We start from the raw sequence: 8137 nt of genomic DNA on the forward strand, positions 1-8137 counted from the left end.
GAACCATTCTAGAGTTGTTACCTCATAAAATGACAGTGGTCAGAATTGAAAAAATTGTCCTGGTCTGGAAGGTGAAAACAGGCTTCAGGTTTAAGGGGTTAAAAAAAGAATCCTGAATCCATTCTTTTTAGTCGCAGTGGTGTTTAATGGAGCAACATGATTGCACATGCCTACTGCCAGTTTAGTGATCAAGACTGCCAAAGACATCAGAGCTCTGAACTTGATTATCTCCATATGTTTTATTGACAATGAACAGTGTACCTAATAAAATGGAGGATCAAGACTCCTATTCTAAAACTCAGCAATAGGATACTCAGTGATCAGATATTTATCTCTTATCCTGTGAATAGGGAATAAATTTAATTAATAGGAAGATCACTTTAATTAAAGTAGATTTTATCTTCCTATCAAAACTATAAGTATTTAATTTCACCATTCAATTGTAGCTTATAATTATCTGACAACCTCAGCAGTTATCTTAGTTATGGAGAGATGAATCCAGCCTGTAATCACCTCTTTTTCATGTCATTACAAAAAAGGGTGCATTTTAGTGATGAGCGAATATACTCGTTACTCGAGATTTCTCGAGCATGCTTGGGGGTCCTCCGAGTATTTTTTAGTGCTCAGAGATTTAGCCAAAACCAGGAGTGGAACAAATAGAGGAAAACTATAATATAAACATATGCACCACAATTATCACCCACTCCTGGTTTTGGCTTACAAATACTGATGTAAAATACTGACTAAATACTGCTAGTGTGACGGCAGCCTAAAAGATACTCGGAGGACCCCGAGCATGCTCGAGAAATCTCGAGTAACGAGTATATTCGCTCATCACTAGTGCATTTGCATTTGAAAATAATTAACACATCAATGTATCAAATAGAACCTCCCTCCTATAGTTTATATTTAGATAATACAACTTAAACAAATATATATATTAATTTGCTATGAAAATAATCATCCAGTAAATATTTTGATAATGAAGAGATACTGTATATTTGAAGAACTAACTTTATTGTACAGAAATATTTCTTATACAGTATATTTACACAGAATTTGTTAGAAAACAATTGTGGCATATTATGTATGCAGTATTCCAAAGCTTTTTTTTCCAAGAAGCATTACCTCTAGGGTAAAACGTGTAATGTTCGTGTGCCACCACAAAGGATTGGTGTCTGCAACTTTTCCATGTGCATAGATCTTTGTCCAAAAACAATTTACAATTCTTTCCTAATATATACAGTTGTGTGAAAATATTTTTGCTCCCTGCATGATTTCTTATTCTTTTGCATGTTTGTCACACTTAAATTTTCAGATCATGAAACAAATTTGAATATTAGGCAAAGATAACAGAAGTGCAAAATGCAGTTTTTAAATGAAGGTATTTATTATTATGGGAAAAAGAAAACCAAACTTACAGGGCCCTGTGTGAAAAAGTGATTGCCCCTGCTTTACACATAAATTAACTGTGGTTTATCACATCTTTGGGAATCTGAGTTCAATTTCCCTAGCCACGCCTAGGCCTGATTACTGCTACACCTGTTCTCAATCAAGAGATAACTAAAATAGTACATGCCTGACAAAGTAAAGTGGACCAAAAGATACAAAGAAATTATGGAACAAGTGAGAAACAAAGTAACTGAGATATAACAGTCTGGAAAAAGTTATAAAGCCATTTCTAAAGCTTTGGGACTCCAAAGAACCACGGTTAAAGCCATTATCCACAATTGGTGAGAAAATGAAACAGTGGTGAACCTTCCCAGGAGAAGCTGGCTGACCAAAATTACATCAGAAGCACAGCGATGTCTCATCCAAAAGGTCACAAAAGACACCCACAACAACATCCCAAGAACTGCAGCCCTAACTTGCCTCAGTTAAGGTCAGTATTCATGACTCCACTACCAGAAAGAGACTAGGTTAAAATGTTCTTCATGGCAGAGTTCCAAGATGAAAACCACTGCTCTTGTCTTAGTTTTGCCTGAAAACATCTTTATGATCCCAAAGACATTTGAGAGAATTCTCTGTGGACTGACGAGACAAAAGTTGAACTTTTTAGAAGGTGTATGTCCCATTACATCTGGTGTTAAAGTAACACACACAGCATTTCTGCAAAAGAACATCATACCAACAGTAAAAAATGGTAATGGTAGTGTGATGGTCTGGGGCTGTTTTGCTGCTTCAGGATGTGGAAGTCTTGCTGTAGTAAATGGAACCATGAAATTTTTTTTGTCTACCAAAATATTGTGATGGAAAATTTGCGGCAATCTCTTCGTGACCTCATATTTTTGCACACTTGGGTTATACAGCAGGATAATGATCCAAAACACCAGCAAGTCCACCTCTGTATGGCTTAAGAAAAACAAAATTAAGACTTCGGAGTTGCCTAGTCAATGTCCTAACCTTAATACGATTGAGATGCTGTGGCGGTTCATGCCCAAAAACCCTCCAATGTGGCTGAATTGCAACAATTCATCAAAGATGAGTGGGCCAAAAATCCTTCAGAGCATTGTAAGAGACTCATTGCCAGTTATCACAAATGCTTGATTGCGGTTGTTGCATCTAAGAGGGACCCAACGAATTATTAGGTTTAGGGGGCAATCTCTTTTTCACATAGGATCCTGTAGGTTTGTATGTTTTTTCGCTTAATAATAAAGACCTTCATTTAAAAACTGCATTTTGTGTTTACTTGTGTTATCTTTGTCCAATATATAATTTTTTTGGGGTGATCTGAAACATTTAAGTGTGACAAACATGCAAAAGAATAGGAAATATGGAAGGGGGCAAACATTTTTTCACACAACTGTACTTTTGCTTTAGGACAAATTTACAGGTCAGGCTTTTTTCTAGCAGACCTTTTTATCAACTGGATCCATTTTTGGCCAATGTCTCAGTTTTTACAATCCATGTGTAATCCATTTTTCCCATATGAAAAAAACTTAAAGGCTTCTCCTGCCAGGCATTCTGTGAAAATGGACAACACTCAGATGACACATGGATTAATTTTTTCCAGAGACCAATTCACTTGAATGAATGGACAACCATAAACCGCCAATCAGATCAAAGTAGAATTTCTGGGGTTTTTTTGCACACCATCTGTCACGGGGTTACCGTGACAGAGAAGAGAAAGAAGACCGCAGCATCTGATTTATCCTACTCATGCGCTGAATATAAGCACTTCACCTTCCTATTAAATGATGAAAATGTCTTTGGTTAGTGTAGGGGTCAATCTGCTCTGTTTAGAGCTCTGAGTGCACTGTTAGCCAATCCCATCTCATTTATAATCTGAGTCCTGACTAACACACATCGTCAGAGCTAACTTTTGCTGCATGGCTTGCAGGAAGTTGGTGGTGGTTATTTGAGTAGTTGGTTGGTGGATTTTTCTGTGACTGTGTTAGTCTAAGTTCACATTAGCGTTGCGCCGCTGTTGCGTCGGCGACGCAGCGGCGACGCAGCGGCGACGCGCCCCTATGTTTAACATAGGGGACGCGTGCGTCTTTTTGGTTGCGTTTTTCGCCACGTGCGTCGTTTCCGACGCTGGCGTCGGACGCACGAAAACGCGACAAGTTGCATTTTCTGTGCGTCCGATTTTGGTCAAAAACGACGCACGCGTCGCAAAACGCGCGCGTTTTTGCGCGCGTTTGCGCGCGTTTTTCGATGCGTCGTGCGTTGCGTCGCCGACGCAGGGCGGCGCAACGCTAGTGTGAACGTACCCTTACGGACTGGCGGAACACACCAAGTACAAGATGAAATGGAACTAGGTGCGTTCGCAGTCCGAGGTCCACCGTGCAGGTAAAAACCCTGCTGCTAGTAAGACGGACTATATGGCGGTACTATAAGTATACACGCACGGGTTAACCTCACCCTGCGTGAAGGAAGCAATCCTGTTGCATCACAGGACCGCGGTACCGCACATAGAGCGCGAGCAACAAGTCAGCGAACTCAACCCCAACTAGGATTGAAGTCCGATTAGACACTTGCTGGCACAACACCGCAACTGGGTGTGTAAGGAAACTAAATAATAATATAAAGGCACAAGAGTGCGTGCGGTGCCCCACTGACGGACGCAACTAACCACCCAGGCTTGGGTCAGGAAAGCGCAGAGCAAGCGCACGGCGCCGTACAGGCGGACACAGCAACTGGTAGCTGTAATGTGTGTTACATACTGTTGGATAAGTCGGGCGCTAGATAGCAAACATACACCTTCCGCGAACAATCATTCAATAGGGAGGGTTATTTAAAGAGCGACTTTCACTCACAACACACACACATATTTACAAGAGAATACTAGCGCATGGCCGTGCGGTCATGCGCAGTTTATATAGCTGCAGCACAGGAAACAGCTACAGAAGTTTTGCCCTTTCAGGACCTGCCAAAAGGACCAATGGGATGTGCTGCAGTACCTGAGCATGTGACCCTCGATCTCCAACGGGAGATCCTGCCCTGGGCATGCTCAGACAGAGAAAAGCAGGACTTAGATCCAGAAACGTCCACTCGCCGCTGCCCAGCACTGGCTTCAATGGCAGAAGCAGGAAAAGCAGCAGTAACTCCTCACACAGAGTCAGACTGAGCGAGACGCTGGGATCGACGTCCCTGCTGAGCAGACTCCACTGCGGCTGGAGAAGAATGGGAGACCGCAGCGGAGACGGATCGAGATTCCCCCTGTGCAGCAGCGGAAACTCGACTCCTAACATTACCCCCCCCCCTTCTAGGGCCCCCCCTCCCTGGGCCTCGCTACGTTCGAAGGCAGCAATGAGCTGCGGGGCCCGAATGTGCTCAACAGGCTCCCAGGACCTGTCCTCGGGGCCATAACCCTTCCAGTCTACCAAATAAAATTTTTTGCCACGTACCACCTTGAACCCCAAAATAGCGTTCACCTCATAATCGTCCGTAGACGAACCCGATGTCCCAGCAGATGACTCGGAAAACCGGGACATATACACGGGTTTCAAGAGGGACACATGAAAGGTGTCGGTGATACCCAGGCGTGGCGGAAGGGCCAAACGATAGACCACAGGATTAACCTGCTCGAGGACCTTGAATGGGCCAAAGTAGCGAGGAGCAAATTTAGTGGACTCAACTTGCAGCCTGATGTTACGGGCGGAGAGCCACACCAAGTCGCCAGGAGCAAAGGTCGGAGCGGGGTGCCGATGAGCATCGGCGGAGGACCTCATTCTCTCCTTAGAGGCCCGAATGGCATCCTGAGTGCGGTCCCAAATATCCCGAGCCTCCACAGCCCAGTCTGCCACCCTGGAGTCGGCGGAAGATACGGGCATAGGCACAGGTACCCGTGGATGCTGACCATAGTTGAGGAGGAATGGGGTTTGTCCAGTGGAGTTGACTACGGCGTTGTTCAGTGCAAACTCTGCCCATGATAGCAAGGATGCCCAGTCATCCTGCCTGGCTGAAACAAAATATCGCAGGTATGTGACCAAGGTCTGGTTGGCCCTCTCTACCAACCCATTCGTCTCGGGATGATAAGCGGAAGAGAGATTCAACTCAATACTGAGAAGACGACAAAGCTCTCTCCAGAACCGAGACGCAAACTGGGGACCCCGGTCACTGACAATTTTGTCAGGCATACCATGTAGGCGGAAGATGTGTTTAATGAACAACGCTGCTAAGGCCCGTGCAGAAGGTAACCGTGGTAGCGGCACCAAATGCACCATTTTTGAGAAATGATCGGTGATGACCCAAATGATGGTACAGCCGCGAGACTTGGGCAAACCCACAACAAAGTCCATCCCGACCATCTCCCAGGGCCTATCTGCCACCGGCAAGGGATAGAGCAGCCCAGCTGGCCTTTGACGCGGAGATTTATTTTTGGCGCAGGAGACACACGCCAGAATATAATCCCTGACATCCCGGACCATATGCGGCCACCAGTACGTCCTCGCCAGTAGCTCAGATGTCCTCTTTGTCCCAAAGTGTCCACCCACCCTGGACGAATGAGCCCAAGAGAGAACCTCTGGTCGCAAATTAATGGGCACAAAAGTCTTGCCCGGAGGCACAGACTCTAGCGAAACCGGCGCTACGGTTCTCAGGCTCTCGGAAGGGACAATAAGCCGAGGCTCCTCTTCCTCCTCCTCAGTTGACATAAGGGAGCGAGAGAGAGCGTCAGCACGGATATTCTTCTCCCCAACGAGATAATGAAGGGAAAAGTGGAACCGGGAGAAGAACAGGGACCATCTGGCCTGGCGAGAATTTAGCCGCTGGGCTGTTTGCAAATAGACCAAATTTTTGTGGTCCGTGTAAACTTGGAAGGGAAACCGCGCACCTTCCAGAAGGTGTCTCCACTCCGAAAAGGCCAACTTCATTGCTAGCAACTCCCTGTCCCCGATGGAGTAGTTTCTCTCCGCTGGCGTGAAGGTCTTAGAGAAGAAGAAGCATGGATGCTTCCGACCTTGAGCATCCTTTTGATAGAGGACTGCTCCAGCACCAACGGACGAGGCATCCACCTCCATTAGGAATGGCTTATCCACATCGGGACGATGTAAGATGGGAGCGCTAGCAAAGTGGGACTTAATAGAAGTGAAGGCCTTGGAGACCTCTTCCGACCACAATTTGGAATTCGCTCCCTTCTTGGTGAGGGCTACCAAGGGAGCTACCAGAGTTGAGAAGTGGGGAATGAACTGGCGGTAATAGTTTATGAACCCCATAAAGCGCAGCACCGCTTTAAGAGAATGTGGCTCTTGCCAGTCCATCACAGCCTGTAGTTTGGCAGGATCCATAGCCAATCCCTGGGCGGAGATGATATAGCCCAGGAAAGGTAAGGACTCCTGCTCAAACACACACTTCTCCAACTTCGCATAAAGAGAGTTTGCCCGTAGGAGGTCGAAGACTCTGCCAACATCTCTCCGGTGGGAGTCAATATCTGGAGAAAAGATGAGAATATCATCCAGATAGACTACAACCGAGGTGGAAAGCATATCCCGGAAGATGTCGTTGACAAAGTCTTGGAAAACGGCAGGTGCATTACAGAGCCCGAAGGGCATCACCAGATACTCATAGTGCCCATCTCTGGTGTTAAATGCCGTTTTCCATTCGTCCCCCTCACGGATGCGAATCAGGTTATAAGCACCCCGCAGATCTAGTTTAGTAAACACTCTAGCTCCCCGAAGCCTATCGAAAAGCTCAGATATCAAAGGCAAAGGGTACTTGTTCTTAACTGTGATAGCATTAAGACCCCTGTAGTCTATGCATGGACGTAGTTCTCCATACTTCTTCTGCACGAAAAAGAACCCTGCCCCAGCAGGTGACACTGACTTCCTGATGAACCCTCTTGCCAGATTCTCTTGAATGTACTGAGACATTGCCTCCGTTTCCGGGAGAGATAATGGATAGACTCGACCCCGGGGAGGCTCAGCACCAGGCAAGAGATCAATAGGACAGTCATAGGGGCGATGGGGCGGAAGGGTCTCCGCTGCATTTTTGGAGAACACGTCTGCATAAGACCAATATTGCTTGGGGAGAGAGGAAAGATCTGCGGGTACCTCTGTAGTAGCAACCTGAACGCACTCTCGATGACACCTGTTCCCACAAGATTCACCCCATCCCAGAATTCTGCCTGAGGACCACTCGATGTGAGGAGAGTGGTACCGTAACCAAGGTATCCCCAAGAGAACCTCATCAATTCCCTCAGGAATGACGAGTAGAGATATAATCTCCTGATGAGATGGTGACATGGACAGAGTAAAAGGGATAGTTTGATGTGTAATCTGTGCGGGCAGTGTCGACCCATTCACCACTCGTACCGTTACTGGTTGAGATAGCATGACCAGAGGAATTGCGTGACGTTGGGCGAAGGCTGAAGACATAATATTGCCCTCCGCCCCAGAATCCATGCAGAGTTCTACCAAGTGAGAGGATGAGCCCAATGTTAGTGTCCCCTTAAAGGACAATTTGGATGCAAACGTCACCGTGTCTAGTGCACCTCCACCAACTACCACTAGATGCTGACGTTTCCTCGACCGCTGGAGACATCTGGAGGCAAGATGTCCTGTCTGTTGGCAAAGATGACAAATCTGGAGTGCACGAGCGGTCCGGGACTTAGATCCCGCTCGTGACTCTAGCACAGGCTCATGGGGCTCAGGAGCCTGGTCTGGAGATTCCAAAGGTTTGGCGAAGGTGGGAGCCA

The sequence above is a fragment of the Ranitomeya imitator genome, chromosome 3 (genome assembly GCF_032444005.1).
Source record: "Ranitomeya imitator isolate aRanImi1 chromosome 3, aRanImi1.pri, whole genome shotgun sequence".
Classification (NCBI taxonomy): domain Eukaryota; kingdom Metazoa; phylum Chordata; class Amphibia; order Anura; family Dendrobatidae; genus Ranitomeya; species Ranitomeya imitator.